Here is a 16747-nt window from a genome sequence, read left to right as displayed (position 1 = left end):
TCCCAGGTAGGCAAGAGAAAGAGGCTTTTAGAGATGTAGGGCAGAGTTTAAGAAAGGGGGACAGAGATAGAATTTGGGCCCAAGGAGGGGCAAAGGCTCATATCACCTGCTCTGGATGGAAGACTCTGGGGACCACTGATGAACTTTGCTCTATAGGAAGAGGTTGGGCCAAGGCAGGTGCAAAAAGGTTGGAGAGGTTAGTCATTGGAGGTGATTCCAAGAGGGTGATTCCTCCTTGGACCCAGCTTTCTGGGTTAGCAAGGAAGACTGGACAGATCAGACTAGGCAACAAAGCCACTCTGGAAAATGGCACAAAATATTGAACACCACCATGTGTGGGGGCCAGTAGACAGTAAATTGCCCAAAAAGCTGATGGAGTCCCAAGTGAAGCATATGAGGGAACACACTGGATCATGTAATTGGGAATCCTTATACCCAAATACATATCTTGGGGGTAAATTCCATGTGACCCTAGCTGTCTAACAGGTGTGTTGGGATGGACCGGCAAGGATCCCATTGTTGCAGATCTCTCTTCTTGAGTGTAACAATGTGGGAATAGCAGAGGGATGTCAAGGCTTTTCTCATGAAAACAGAATGAATAGATGTGAGAAGAAGGGAAATCATGCATAAACAGAAAAGTTCAATAATCTAATAAGTATTTTGATGGGTGCATCTCTTAGGTTCGTATAGCTTGCTCAACCTTCTTTGTGGTCCGTATAGCTTGTTCAACCTTCTTGTGCGCGCAGGGTGTGTGTATGTTCTTCTTGTTGAGCTAATTGGCACATTCTCTGACTGCTATCCTTTTTGTGGAAGGAGGAGAAACACAGGGTGATTCACCCTGAGTGCAGAGTAGCCTTGCTTTTAGTTAACTTCTGGGGTCTACTTAGAATTAGGCAGGACGTGCATCTGCTCTGCTTTACAACTTGCTTCTTAGGAGCCAAATCTAGAGACAACTGGCCCACTGTCACTAAGTGACCTGTCCCCATGTGTATAAACAGATAACTCATGATGCTGTGATACTCCTGAGCATGTATAGAGTGAGATCTCCAAGCCTGGAGACTCAAAAGATGAACGAAGGGGACTCCTGGAAGTCTACAGAAAAGCGCTGCTGGTAACAGAGCAGAGACGCAGGTTGCAATGGCAACACATGGAAATGTGGGATGCATAATTTCCCTCTTCCAAGTAGACAGTCTTTCCATCCTAGAGGCACCAAGCGAGGTGGGTTGGAAAGCAAGATGTAGCAATGGGTTGGAAAGCGACTATATAAGGTGTGTATGTTATAGAAGGGAATATTCAAAGGGCCGAGCTGCGTGTGAATGACATACGGATTCATCATAAAGCACAGCCTTAACACACAAGACAGTGCCACCTAGGAACTGGGTGCTAAGTAGCTTGTACCAGACGAAGAGGGGTGAGTGGTGGTATCGCCAGTCTTTCGTAGGCAGCTGTAGGGATCAGCCTGCAAGTTTGAAAGAGCTATGCAGAAGCAAATTGCCTGTTCATTCCAAGGCTCAGTTGAATGTTAGCACAATGTTTTAACCCTCACTATATGTCACGTCATCCTAACTATTGTTGCGGTCATGGGGTACTTTTGTATCACACACCTGGCAAAGGAGGCAACAAAGTGCTCACCCAGCTTGAAATCGACTCATGCGAGGGTCCCTGAGAACAGGGAATGGGCGGAACAGCACTTTAGAAAACTCCACTGTGTATCCTTCTACTCTACAGCTCCTTCTGTGTTCCTTATATGTTGTTCATGGTACCAAAGGAGCCACAAAAGCTCATATCTATATACCAAGGGCAGAGCGGGGAATATGAAATGCCACCCCACCACAACGTCAGAAATGAGGTAGGGGTGAGATGGCATGACATCCTGGAAACAGACAGGCCAAAGTATCTTGCAAAAACGTTGCAAAAGCAAGAAGTGAGGTGGGAGTGTCAGGAAGTTACCAAGGACACCAGGACAGGTGTGCTGATAGGGTTGCCAGGGTCCTGGATTACCTGGGACATCCCATTTTTCTTAGGGGCAATGTTCGTCCCATCTGAGAAGCCATTTCCCCTGTATTTTGGTTCCGCCATGTGGAGATTGCGCCCCAGGAGGAGGAGCGGCACATGTGGACAGGCAAGGAGGCAAGCCGAGCGAAGGCAGGAATAGCAGGCAAGGCCACACAGTGAGAGTGAAGGGGGTCCGGAGGCCAGGAGAGGCTGTGGGCCAATGCAGGGGCATGCATTAAAAAAGCACTGCCACCTTGCTTGCTTGTCCGGGAGAGCAGCAGCAGCAGCAGCAGTGAGCTTTGAGATATTGTCATGGGAAGGTCGCCTGGCAGGCAGGCAGCATGTCAGGGAAGGAGTTTGCTTCCAATGTCCATGCACTTCATTACAAGGAGCCCACTGAGGAGTACCGCTGCACAGAACTTAGCATGCTCCATGCTGCAATTCAGGTTTGGGACAGTACTGAACTGTTCACGATGGGAGGTAGGAAATCCCCAAAGTAAAGGGTAAATTTAGACTATTGTAAACCGCTCAGAGATGTAAGTTTTGGGTGGTATAAAAATATGTTAAATAAATAAATAAATAAATTTTATTGAGTGGGAAGCAAGATCAGAGCGTTCCCCTGTCCCGCCGCTGCCACGGGTGCCATCTTCTCCCAGCCATCCCGCAGCCAGTCCCAGAGCTAGGAAGGCCAGCTAGGGAGCACATCCTATTTGTCTTGCATGCTCCCTCCTGCCTTTCTTCCCGCCGTGGAGCCCTGAAACTATTGAGCTAATTCGCCCTCTTCTCCTCCACTGTTCTCCACTCCTGCCCCGGGCCAGCCAAAAACCCTCCTTGCTCCGCAGAGGCAGAACTCCTCTATATGGAGTTCCCGCGTGGGGCCAAGCCCCACCCCAAGACTACCTCCCCCAACATGTCCCGTATTCGGGCAACAGAATGTTGACAGCCCTAGGTCTGAATGAACTTTGAATGCACCTTGAACTACATTTGCAAAGTCTGGTCAAACATGTCCAGGCAAGTCCTGGTCCATTTATGACCATGAGACCGTGGTAGCTTTGCATCTAAACACTGGCTTGTCTGGTGTGAAGGGGCGTGTGTTCACCTCCCAGTCCCTGCTCACCCACTCTCACATGGACTTCCTGCCTGGCTCCTGCTTTGCTGCTTGCCAGCTCTTCCTACATAGAGAAGCAGCAGCGGTGTGTGGGTGGAGGCAGAGGAAGGAAAGGAGAGGAAAGATGGGGCTGCTCCCAAGGGCGGATAGGCCCATGTTCTTGAGACACCCTGCATCTAAATATGAACAACCCATTCACATCTGCGATACAAAGTTATCCCGGGCACTTTTTCATCCACAGAGACCAAACACTTTATGCCAATCACGTAATATTTTGAAGCACTGAGGTGCCAGAGACAATGGCCTACATCAGGGGTGGGCAAACGTTGCCCTCCAGCTGTTGAACTACAACTCCCTTCATCCCCCGCTGCCTGGGCATGATGGGAACAGCTAGAGGGCCACATTTGCCGACTCCTGACCTAATAGGACCACATTACAAAATTAAAAAAAAACTTTTAAAAAACCCTTTGCATTGTTGTGCAAAATGTTCAGCAGGGGTGACATTAATCCCATGACTGCTTCTGAGGGTTAAGAACTGGGTTATCAACCAGATTACCTTGAAAACTTGCCAAGAGAAAAGTTGTGCCCAAGAACCAGATGCTGCTCCTCAACTAAATGGCCTTGAGTGGGCAGCAAAAGGCCTCGAATGAGTTGTTGAATTCAGAGCATCCTGCTGTGTGCTTATGTTCTCCTGCCAGTAGAAGGCTCCCGGGACTGGCATTTCTTAGCCAAAGCAGCACTTTTGGCACATCAACACTTTGAAAAGATGTACACCTGCCGGCAACATTTTGTTAGTGTCTGTTTGGCAGGATTGGCATCGGTGCAGCCGTGCTTGTGCCAAGTGCTGCTACTGTTTTACTTGGCAAAGGAAATGAGCACCTTTTCAAAAGGCAAAGAGATGTTGGATCTATGGAGCATTCAGCTGCTAACTGAGCAATGAGGCACCTTTTAAAAGTGGTGATTCTTTTTACTTAGCAGGGGGAGAGCAACTGGCCCTATCCATCCTCAGCATAGCAGTCCTCTGGTGGCTGTTGCTGGTGTTGTGAGCCCTTTGGGGACAGGGAGCCATCTTTATTGATATCTATGTAAACCACTTTGGAAACGTTTGTTGAAAAGGGGTATATAAATATCTGTCATATCCATATTCAGGTGTAGCTGTAATATAGGTTTGGTCTCACCATTTCTCTGGTTCAGTTTGATCCCCTCTGCCATCACATTTGACCTGTTCTTTTGCTCTGGCATCAGATGTGTTTTCTGCTTGTACAAGAGCTTTTTATTTTCTAGGAAGATGCAGAAACGCTCTGATATGTTCTGCTAGACTTACTGGAATTCTGAATGGTGTTCTCTCAAATTTACTTAAATTACAAAGTACTTTTTCCCTTATGCTTTTAATTTTTGCAAATATCTGCAAAAGAAGACACACACACACACACACACACACACACACACACACACACACCAATGACAAGGAAAAATGCAGTTTGCAGTGTGCAAAATGAACATCATAAAAACTCATCTGGCATTTCACTGCTGCCCTAGCAAAATTAGTTACATTATCTCCTTATTACTCTTTGCAAGTAAATAATCTAATTTTGCAGATTAGATTGCTGAGCTCAGCCCATCAGTAACCAAACGGCTGCCAAGTAATAAAACATAAACAAGCCAAACAAAAACCTGGTGGCTGAGAAAGTGAAAGATATTCCTTGAGTTTTGGGAGCCAGACAATGGCCACATTCATATTTAACACAAAACTAGAGGTCTCTTCACCTCCGGTTTCACTAGCCACACATCCGAATGCAGGCAACCACAGTTAGAGCCAAAAATGAACCCACATTTTCCCTCCCCAGACTCTATTTTGTACCTTTGGTTCTCTCTAAGCTTCGTGGCCTCCACCTCTGGTTTGGCGGTGCCAGCGTTACATCCAAGTGCTGGCACGGCTCCTAGCGTTCTCCCAAACTGGAGTTGAGGGAGGAAGCTCCTCCCTTTCTCTGGCTGCTATTGGCTGTGAGGGTTGACCTTCATGAAAAAAGGAAGCCCACACAGCCAACTCCCCCACTGCAAAGAAACTGCAGAGAGGATGCTCTCCAGTACATCCATATGCAGATGGGAGAGCAGGGGGAGGGGGGCACTGATGTCACCCAATGTCCGAAGGCGGCCAACCTGCTTCTCCATGCACTGAGAAGCTGCTTCCCACCACGTCCCCTTCCCCCTGGCCATTTAGGTTATTACTTCCCCACAGCAGAGGGGAAGAGGAAAGTTTTGAAGATGGTGCTTAACCTCAACTCCAGCTTTTAAGCTCCACAATTTGTGACTCCTTTCTGCCATTTTGCAGCTCAAAAAGATGGTGTGGGGAAGATGTGCAGGGCCACACCAACTCTGGAATTGACTTCAAAGGAGACACTCTGAGGAGTGTCTCACTAACCAGATGAGGTTAGGTGGAGAGAGCGGGCTTAGCCCGCTCTCCCTGTAGACGAGCAAGCCTGCAGCCCTAGGCAGCTGGATCGGCTGCCCACACGACTGCCGGCTCCATCACGGAGCTGGCGGGGGCTGCAGGGATCGGGGACCACACGGCCCCCGGAAGTTCCAGGATGTCCTGCATGACTGTGCGAGGCATCCTGGAGAGACCCCCAAGCCCAGCCTCCCGGTTGGGGGATCTACTCGTGTGTCGCCGTGCTCCATGGTGACACGAGCAGAACACTGAGGTTAACGGAGCAATGAACCGTTAATTGCTCCATTAACCATGGCTCCGTTAAACATGCTCCATTAACCATGGCTAAGGGGAGGGGTAGTTTTGGCGGTTCACTGCTGGGAGCCCCGGGGCTCCCGTGGCAGCACACGCTTGCCAAAAAGCAAGCTAGGCTCCCTTAGCCTGCTTTTTGGCGATCATGAGAATCGCCTCTCTATTTTTTAACTGCCTTGCCATTTGAATAGCTGCCACCATAAGCTTGAAGGCAAAGGTGTGGGTTAGTTCTGGAGGCCGATGCTCCCCACCCCAACTTAGGCTCTGGAGAATGGGCAGCCCTCAATAATTCTCCATCTTCATTCTTTGGGCTGATAATAGTACAATACAAACAGTTACTGGCATCCTGACGAACTTACTCAACAGACGTCCCATAAAAATGAATGATAGGCTAGTCATGACTAACATATCCTATTAATTTCATTGAGTGTACCATTCAGTAATTTAGTCTAGATGTCAGCCAGGGAGAGGAGGTTATAGAGAGCCTGATTTTCTTCCAAGCCTGGCTTGGTGAGAGGTTGGGGTGGGAGCTCAAATTGCCATGTGTGCACACATGTGCATGTGATTGCACATAGCTTCCTATCTCCTAGTGTTCTTAGTGGAGGGAGGAGGTGATAAGTGGAAGCTACATCCCTCTGATCAAGTCCTGTGAATTATCACTTGTTCAAATGTTACTGCAATTTGCCATGCATTGGGGATCGTTGATATCCGTAAATGAATGTGATGTTTCCAGGCGGAATTCTGTAACTCCCCCTCACCTCTGCCACCTGGTTTGATAGTGGTAACAACTCAAAAAGTGAGATGTCTATAATTCAGTTCAGTTCAGTTTTATTTGTTTAAGCTATGGGCCATAACAAAGTTCAAGATCCAAAATACTGCAATCAATTTAAGCATGACAAGAATTAAAATGTCAGAAATCATGAAGCTACTACAATAAAACATCAGAAATCCAATTTACAGTGTACAACATGAACATCATAAAAACTTGTCTGGCATTTCTCTACTGCCATAGCAAAATTAGCTACATTATCTCCTTATTACTATTGGCAAGTAAATAATCCAATCTTGCAGATTAGACCAATGAGCAAAACCCATCAGTAAGCAAGACAGCAACTTTTTCTTAGCATATTCAGAAGTGGAACGTATCGTGAGGAATTTTCTCTGGTGCATCCTCTCTGAGAACACAATCACTGAGATTAAAATAAATATTATGGCAGCTAACACCCCTCTAGAATCACTGATGTCTCTTGTATCCTAAGAAAGGCACATAAAATTTGGAAAGATGACCTGCTGCTTGTTGATGCTGCCTGTTGATGAAAGATGCTGCTGCCTGTTATCTGGGTGGGTTGCACAGAGTTTTTTGGCAGGCAGGGCTGGGGGGAGATGATAAAAACTAGCAATGCAGGTGATCCCCATCTGCAGATGCAAGGCCGGCTGCCCTCCTCCACGCCCCCTCGTTGAGCAGATGTTCTCAGCCCTTTGGGTTCCCTTGGGCCATCGGGGCCATGAATGATGGGAGGTGGAGGCCATCCACAGCTGGTGCCCAGCTTGAGAGAACTTCTGCTCTCCAGGGAGACAGCGGCAGGCACGCCTCGTCCAGACCAAAGGGCAAGGTTCTGGTCCCTCTGCATACATCCAGAGATGCTCTTCCCGCAGGAATTTAGGGCTGAAGTTCAGGTTCTCCACACTCCCTGGGGAGGGGGGGAGGGTAATCCTCTTTGGTCTGTCTTAGGTGATGTGGTCGGCCAGCAGAGGATGTCCTCAGGAGATAATCAGAGCATCAGAGGATGTCCTCAGGAGCTGGCTGGCTTGGGTTCTTTGAACCCATTCACCCTATTATAGCCCCATCCCTGCCACTAGCTCAAAGCCATCACATGTGTGAATTTGAAACAACTGCCCTAAGTCTACAGGGTGCTTTCCAGTTCAAACCCTACAACAGAGGTAAAATGCTTCGGCTTGGCAGGATCGTATTGAAAACGATCCCCGGAATCTCAAACTCCTTCAATGGGAAAATACAGCTACTTCTTTGTGACACACATGCAACATTGTAGCACTATATCACAAAGATCAAATCTGAAAGAAGGCATCAGAAATGTGAATGGAAATGTCAGTGCAGGCTCTGCGGTGTCACAACACTGGAAGTATGGAAGTACACTTAGCATATGTGTAATGACACTGTTGTAGGGTTTAATCTGGAAGCACGCAGGTTAGTTCATAATATTGGCCCTCTGTCTTTTTCTGAGTTAGGTCCGCATATTTATCTTTCCTGTCTTTGTTTTCAATCCTAGGAATAATGCACAGGTGAATTCCAGTGGCTTGGATCCTAACCTTGTGCTCCTTGGATGGAAGTCCTTCCATTCACAGAAGGAGTTTGGCTCCTTCCGTAAGCAGAAGTCTCCTTCCATCCCTGGAAGAACTTCTGTTTGCAGAATACAAGGTTGGGATCCATAACTTGAGAAACAGCCTTTGTTCTAGGCCTCTGTTTTTCAGAGCATTAATTCTCTTACTCAAGAGGTGCAGTTTCATTCCTAGGTAAGTTTAGCAGAATAAACAAAAATGTTGTAATTGCAGGGTTTTAGTTTTATTCACTGGCTTCTGTGACCCAGAATAACGAGCACATAATTGTTTCAAGACCACATAATTGTGTATCCCAGCCGCCGAGCTCTCAGCACCACAGGAATCACAGGCTTGCTTGCTTGCTGCTTGATTTTGCTTTACATCACTTTGCAGAACAGAACAGCTGTTCCTGCTCTGCTTCCTTGCTTCACTGAAGCAATCCTTTTGTGAGGAAGCACTGACATCTACTGGCTGCTTCAGTGCTGTGGAAGAATTTTCCACAGGCAGTTTATCAAGGGCAAATTGGGAAGGAGTGAAATAGTCCCGTGCTCTTAGGTCCATTTTATCTATACCATTGTAAATCTTTTTGAGGAGATGAGGTGTATCTGGAATGAGCTGCAGTCCATGAATCTCCAATCCTGCTAAAGAAGAAAGAGGGATGTTTTTACCATTCACTTCCCAGTGGCAAGGAAGGAGGAGGTTGTAGTTCAGTGGAAGAAGTGGGTTGTAGTTCACTGGATTGGCATGATGGCTTGGTAGGAGGGAGAGCAATTAGCCATGGCTGACTTGCCCATGGCTGAAATTGCCAAAGAAGCCACAGTACCGATTGCCACATCGACATCAAGGGAGGTGACTTCCCATCACTGATGCCATGGCACCAGACCCAGGGAGGCCTAGGTGTCTCATGGGATTTCCCCATAAAGTGTAGAGCGCCTGTGGCTTTTGGCTGCCTATTTAAAGCCAGTGAGGCTGCAGGCTGAAGAAGAGAAGCCCAGAAATCAAGTGGCAGCTACAAGCTCAAACCTAGTACAGTAGAGAAGGAGACTGAGTCCTTGTAGAACTTTCTCTCCACCCAGATATAAGGCCCAAGGGGATGCAGAAGCAGCAGCATCACCCCAGGCCTGGAAGAACCTGGCCAAGCAATGGCTATTTCCAGGCAACTTATGTTAAGTGTACATCTGCTAAAATTTATTTATTATTTTATTTAATTTATATATTGCCCTTCCAAAAATGGCTCAGGGCAATTTATATTAAAGAAAAGACAATTAAAATCAACTAACAGTTAAAGACAAAAGCTGTAAAAACAACATAAAACACAATTAAGAATAAAAACATTTAAAACAGTTTTAAAACCCTGGAGGACCAGGCTGGACATTTACAACAATTTAAAAACCCTGGAAGGCCAGGCCAAACAGGACTCTCCTGAAAACCAATAATGAGTTCAAATTATGGATTTCTGCTGGGAGTGCATTCCACAGCCCAGGAGCAGCTACAGAAAAGGCCCAACTCTGAGTCGCCACCAGACGTGCTGGTGGTAACAGAAGATGGACCTCCTCAGATGACCATAACGTGCAGTGGCGATCATGCAGAAGAAGGCACCCTCTAAGATAAAAATGCAGAACATGTGGTGCTGCACAATATCCAGGAGACATAAAGGCCTGGTTCACACAATTGTTCAATTGTTTGAATCTAGATTTAATTAGGGTTACCGGCATTAGTATAATTGGGTGAAATTACAACAAGGGAGGAATCTCTTATTTATCTCAGGTCACAAACCACCTTGTTGTGGAGTCACACAATCCTGTTACTATTGGTAACCCACATTAAACTTAGATTTGAACAATTGTGTGAACCAGACCAGAGTATTCCAACTCTGGGATGCAGTTTCTCTAGTGCAGAAGGTGGGCTCTGAGAAATGGATAGAAATAACATGATTAAAAAATACTTAATAATTATGTTGGGAACATAAGGAGGAAGCCCCTGTTGGGAGTAGTTTTAAGGATGCTGGGCCCAAGGCTGCAATTCTTTGTACTACTAACTCAGGAATTAATCCCACTGATTTCAATGGATCTTGCTTACAAGTAAGTGGTGCACAGGATGGTGCCAGAGGGAACTTTTAGGATCCAGGATAATGAAGAAATTTGGAAGCAATGAAGCTAGCGTAGCATTAGGTCCAAGACAGAGGCAAAATGGAATCAGGTCAACAACAGAATTTATACTGAATTCGGTCCAGGGACACCGAGGCAGAAGAATGTGAGAGAGGACCCACAGAAGACACTTTTTTCAATTTCTCAGTGCCCCTTCAAGTTAAAATTGGCAATGTTGGATGCCTATTTGTCATCAACGAGAATGCTTTTGAGTGTGAGAGCACTGTAAGATATTCCCCTTAGAGGATGGAGTCACTCTGGGAAGAGCACCTGCATGCCTGCATGTAGAAGGTTCCAAGTTCCCTCCTTGGCAGTATCTCCAAGATAGGGCTGAGAGAGACTCCTGCCTGCAACCTTGGAGAAGCCACTGCCAGTCTGTAAAGGCAATACTGAGTTAGATGGACCTATGGCCTGACTCAGTATATGGCGGTTTCCTTTGTTCCCAGGGGCGGAGCCACCATAGGGCGAATGGATTCAAAGAACCTGGACCGCAGCCATTCAGGGGCCACGCCTCACGCCCCAGACACGCCATCAGATATTTAATCATGATATTTCTATACATTTCTCAGAGTCCACCTTCTTCCTCTGTACTAGAGAAACTGCATCCCAGAGTTGGAATACTCTGGTCTGGTTCACACAGTTGTTCAGATGTTAATGTGAGTTACCTCGCAGGCATGATTTTGCTCCCAAACGGGGCTGTGCGGCCCCATTTGGGAGTTAGAGGGGCCAGCACTGCATTCCCATTAAAACCACCCAGAGATGCATGTTTTGGGCGGGATAGAAATATTATAAATAAATAAATAAACCAGGCAGGGAGAGTTGCTCCGTCTGCGCTGCAAATTCGGCTAAATGCTCCCTGTGCCAGACATCAGACGCAGGGGGCAGGGCTGGCGAGGGGGCCATGGCAGGGGCAGGCTCCCTCCGTGCCTGTATGCTCCTATGCCCCACGCACCCTGCTCTGCTTTATCTTGCCCATCCCTATATTAACCCCTTAATAAAATGCTGGATAGTAAGACCATTCGAAGTGTCAGCTCTCCAGATTCCATTCTTTGACAACTTTGTTTTTGGTGGTTTTTTTTTTTTTTTTTTTAAACTCCAAGCCACCTAAATCTAGTATTCATAACTAGTTTTTAGTTTACATAACCGGAAGCCACATTTCAACATTGCATTACTGGAACAATGGAATAATTTCAAATTATGTTCCTATAGCTATGGAATTTCTCTGTAAACCAATACATGTCAGGATAATTTGTGTTAGAATCCCGTGTCCAGCCCCTGGCTACTTCCAAATGGTTTCAGCTCTCCACTCAACAGATGTATTGCCATGAGCCCTGGTACAGTACAAGAGAATTGCCCATGCCCATTCATCAGGTCCATATTCATTGTAATGAACTCTTTTTCTCCTATCTATTCTCCTCTCAATGGAGGCTCAGATGGCATTTGTGTTCCTTACTTGCTTAAATTGGAATAATAAAGTGCAGGTCCTGGAGGGAACATCTCCTCCTCCCCCCTGCTGCCTTTTTGACAAATGTTTTAAGGCAAACTATTAGTTGTGATGGATTGCTTTACCTCTTGGAGAAGCTCAACCCACACTTTGGCAAGATGTATGCCAAAATATTAATAGAGGCTTAATCTAATTAAGCTAATAGATTTTTACACTTGGGTTTTCAAGAGGGCAATGATTTGTAGCTTCTGTGTGGTGGCTTCAAGCATTCATCATAAATGTTTACCACAGTGGTATCAGCAACCTGCTGTTGGGTTAATAATAAGTGCATTTGCAAGTATGCCTGTAATTCTGGAGGAAAGAGAGGAAGGAAGGAAGGAAGGAAGGAAGGACGGAAGGAAGGAAGGAAGGAAGGAAGGAAGGAAGGAAGGAAGGAAGGGGAGCTGAATTAGTTCACCAACTTGAAATCTGGTGGGAATCCTTTTAACTGGAATGTACTTAAGAGTCAGTTGCTGTCATGCCTATGAATGTTCTCATATTCTAAGGGCATCCTAAATCTATATTGTTTTGATCTGAACTGGGGGATAGTTCCATGCCTATGCTCCAGTGCTTCTCAGTTAAAAATACCATGTTACGCTTCCCACTTCTCCAATTGGTGAGAACCATCAAGGACAATGCTACCCAACTTTCAGCTTTCCCTTGAAGACAAAACAGCAGCAGCAGCAGCAACAACAACAACAACAAGAACAAGACAAATATTTAGTTTTGAAAACACATTACATAGAGGAATAATAAATAAATAAGATGGCTCCCTGTCCCCAAAGGGCTCACAATCTAAAAAGAAACATAAGATAGACACCAGCAATAGTCACTGGAGGTACTGTGCTGGGGGTGGATAGGGCCAGTTACTCACTCCCTGTTAAATAAAGAGAATCACTACTTTTAAAAGGTGCTTCTTTGCCCAGGTAGCAGGTTCACTGGGCAAAGATGTCCAGAGATCACTGGAGACTTAATGGTATCCTTGTCATATGTAGTTTATTTATAAAAAATACAAGCTGATCAAGAGGTGTATCAAGCTTTGTACAAAACAGGGTAAGGTAGGGTTGAGCATCAAGGTGAGGAGTATGTGCACTCCTTCAAGGCCTCATACATCACACTTGCTTCCCAGAGACAGCACCCCTCTACCCCATTAGGCATGTCTAGCTCTCAGCTCTGCACAACTTCTGTCTCTCCCAGGGACTGCAGTCTCTTTTGGACACACAGGCACACACCTCCCTCTTATATCAATCTGTCTTCTTCCAGGCTATGAAGGCCTTCCAGAGAACTCTCCCATCAGGATACCCAATCGAGCGCTTCTGTCAGATCCTGGATTCTGAGCAGGCATTGCCATTGGGAAACCCTAGAGCAAGGGGATCATTCATCAACAATCAGGCAGTCAGTCTCACAACCATAAGGAGTCATGGCATACTTTTCAACACCCCTGCTATCATAGAAAAGTCAACTGCCTGAGCCCCCTTCACCATAACACATTTCTGAAGGCTCTGCCCTATCTGTTGTATGCTGTATTTACTATTTACTTTGCAGTTTACTTTCCATCTTCCACTGGTTTAAAAGCCAGTTGTTTGTTCCTTGTGTTTCTAGGTATACTGTTCTATAAAGTGACCCTATTCTGCTTGAATGTATGAAGAGGGGGAAAGGACAGATACATGCCAGCTAATCAAACCTGTCCAGCCATACCCCCATGCTCTCCCCAGATTCAGCCTTATCTGTAGAGTCAACTGCTGAATCTGGAGAGAGCTTCTTCCCATGATCTTAAATATTCTTGTTTCTCTCTTTCTCCACATTCAGCCTAAATGCAGGTAAAACACTCGAATAGAATTTCTGGCCATCTGGATTCTGCTTTGGCAAACATCATATCCAGTGCAGCAAAACCTGAGTTCAGATTGGAAATTGGAATCCATCAGATTCCGCAAGCATCTCTAGCAGACAGAGTTGTGTCAAATATCTGTTCAAAAGCCATGGATCTCGTATATGCCCATATTCATTGCAAGGGAATCTGGCGGGATCATTGCTAGAGTTCTTGTCAGCATCAGAACCGAGCAGAGAGGATCAGCAAGAATAATTTATCCCCATTGGAATGGCTGTTTGAACAGTCTGAAAGCAAGTGTCTTTATGCTGCTGTTAACATGAGATCAGACTCCAATAGTTTGAAAAGGTAGATCTGAGATAAAGGTAAAGTTGTGCCCTCGAGTTGGTGTCGACTCCTGGTGACCACAGAGCCATGTGGTTTTCTTTTGGGTTTACCATTGCTGCCTCCTGCACAGTGTGAGACAATGCCTTTCAGCATCTTCCTATATCGCTGCTGTGTTTCCAGTGGGAATTCGAACCAGCAACCTCTTGCTCACTAGGCAAATCATTTCCCCGCTTCACCATTAGTTGGCTTAGATCTGAGATAGAGACACTAATTTGGAGGGGGAGTGAGATAGTTAATATTGAAGGGCACCTATTAACAGGTGCAACTCTTTCAATCAGTGTCCTAGCTACTTCTGCCAACCTTTTCCCTTTTATCTCAGCTGTGAAAAGCCCCAGAGAGCTTCCTCATTCTGAAGCTGGCAGCCGTAAGCGAGACGAATTACCTTCCTGTAGCCTTTAATGGCCTCAATAACAAAGCTGAGTTATCAGAGGCTCCTGGGAGGTCTCCTCTGCCAGAATGCTCTGTCACTCATTAGCTGACTCGTCTTTCATTGCCAGCAGATTCCCTACACTCTCCATGGGTAACCCATGGGTGTGATCAAATGATGGGCTTGATGCAGCAGTGGGGGTTAATCATTTCTAGATTTTTGTTAACATCCCCAAACATATGGATGCCTAGAGGTTGTACTAGTGTCCAGGAGGGAAAGGGACCAGCCATGGCTTGTTAATGCATCTGCAAGTGGTTGGAGGTGGACGTTTGCATCTCATTGAAGGTGAACAAACAAGCAGCCATCCAAGCAATCCAGTTAGATTCACTTGAAATCAGACCGAGAACTCCCTCCCTCAGTTCCGTTTAGCTCCTTATGCATTTGCTTTGAAGGTCTAGCTCTCTGGCCAGCCTTTAACTGAGATATGTTTGGTGAGTGCCAGAGACAGGATCTTTTCGGTGGTGGTGCCCTTTGTGGAAGATATGCCAAACTTCCTCTTTCCCCCAGTTTTCAAACAGCAATAAACCTTTGATTGTTTTGTGGGAGTTGTGTGTTTATTTTTTTTCCCAGTCTTAGTTTTATTTATTGTAAATTGCCTTTTGCTTAAAAGGCAAAGGTGTGTGTGGTGCAAATGATTGCAATAAGAAAATATAGGCTGGTTTGATGAGTTAGGCTTCCATGCTTCAGAAGTGAGGACAAGTTGCTGGGGACTTGGGGACCAAGACCTGTAGTGGGTTCCCCCTTGGCATTCTTTCCCACCATAACACTCCACCCCCAACATGTTTTTCTTATCCCAGCTTACATGAAGAGGGAGGGAGGGGGATATGGTGGCGGGTGATGGTGATGGGTGAGAGGTAGTGATGGGCCAGCAGGTGGCTGTTCCATTCCACTTGGTGAATAAGGGGTGAACTGTGGGCTGGGCTGTAGAGTTCTTCCTCCTCCACACCTTCCTACTGGTAGAAGAAGGATGAAGAACAAACCCATGTCCTTCCCATTCACTGAGATGGAGGAGGAGGTAGACCTTAGTGAATCGGGCATCCTCCACTCATTAGTGTTAATGCAGGGAACTTTGGGAGGGAGCCCCTTTGTGGAGAGAAGAAGAGGGCAGAAGGAGGGAGTGGAACCACAAGTCTCCCCATACACTAATGAAGAAGGATGAAGAGCAGTCATGCTTCCTCCCCATTCATGGAGACAGAGGAAGAGGCAGACCTTGGCATATGAGACATCCTCCCAGAGAATTCTAGGCAGAAGCCCCTTTGTGTAGGGGGTGTGGGGGGAGAAGAAGGCAGAACATAGGGACATAGGCAGCTGTCATATACTGAGTCAGATCATTGGTCAATCTAGCTCAGTATAGTTTTCTGGCAGCGGCTTCTCCAAGGTTACAGGCAGGCGTCTCTCTCAGCCCTATCTTGGAGATGCTGGGGAGGGAACTTGGAACCTCAGATGTCTTCCCACAGCAGCCCCATCCCCTAAGGAGTATAGCTTGTAGTCCTCACACATGTAGTCTCCTTTCAAATGAAACCAGGGCAGACCCTACTTAGCAAAGGGGACAATTCATGCTTGCTACCACAAGACCATAGTGGAACCACGAGTCTCCCTGTGTGCAAATGTGGACACAGATAGGGGAAGGAAGCAGCATTACAAGACACTCAAGGTGGCATGAGAGGTAACACCATTGCCTTTCCATTAGGGATGTGCAAAACATTTCGGGCACAGAACGATCTGTGCCCGAAACGAGCAATTTCGGGTGATTCCGGTCTGAACCGAATCACCCCCAATGTCCCCCGATATTTTTCGGGGCCGAGCCGAATCACCTGAATTTCGGGCCTGAAAAATTCGGGTGATTCAGGATGACATCTCTTTGAATTTCCCGCCTTTTTGCATCCATTGATTTGAATGCAAAAAGGTCTGAAGTGATGTCAGCCCGAATTTTGGGTCCCAGGGGCAAAATAGTGGGGTGGAGTGGTAGTGCCTAATGGTTGGAAGCTACCACCCAAATTTCAGGGGAATTGGGCAAAGGGCTTATTTTTGGGGAATTGTTGAAGTTTACACGTCTGTAAGGTTTTCCCCCATAGAGAAGCATTGAGGTGTCAGCAAATGGATAGCTTCACGCGGGGCACAAAGGGGTGGCCTAGAGCAGTGTGGGGTTGGTGGTAGTGCCAGGTAGGGTCAAGGAAGCTACCTGAATTTTTTCAAAGGATTTGGGCAGAGGGCTGATTTTTGGGGAATTGTTAAAGTTTACACGTCTTTAAGGTTTTTCCCCATAGAGAAGCATTGAGGTGTCAGCAGCCCCAT

General features: G+C 46.4%; 1 protein-coding gene across 4 annotated transcripts in view; it reads left to right on the top strand.

The window, feature by feature from the left end:
* COL22A1 (collagen type XXII alpha 1 chain) overlaps window positions 1–16747 on the top strand; it is a 261520-nt gene that overhangs the window by 124340 nt on the left and 120433 nt on the right. The gene's annotated exons all lie outside the window — the stretch shown is intronic.

Source organism: Hemicordylus capensis, chromosome 4 (assembly GCF_027244095.1).
Source record: "Hemicordylus capensis ecotype Gifberg chromosome 4, rHemCap1.1.pri, whole genome shotgun sequence".
NCBI classification, from domain to species: domain Eukaryota; kingdom Metazoa; phylum Chordata; class Lepidosauria; order Squamata; family Cordylidae; genus Hemicordylus; species Hemicordylus capensis.
This window is presented reverse-complemented; position numbering and strand designations above follow the sequence as displayed.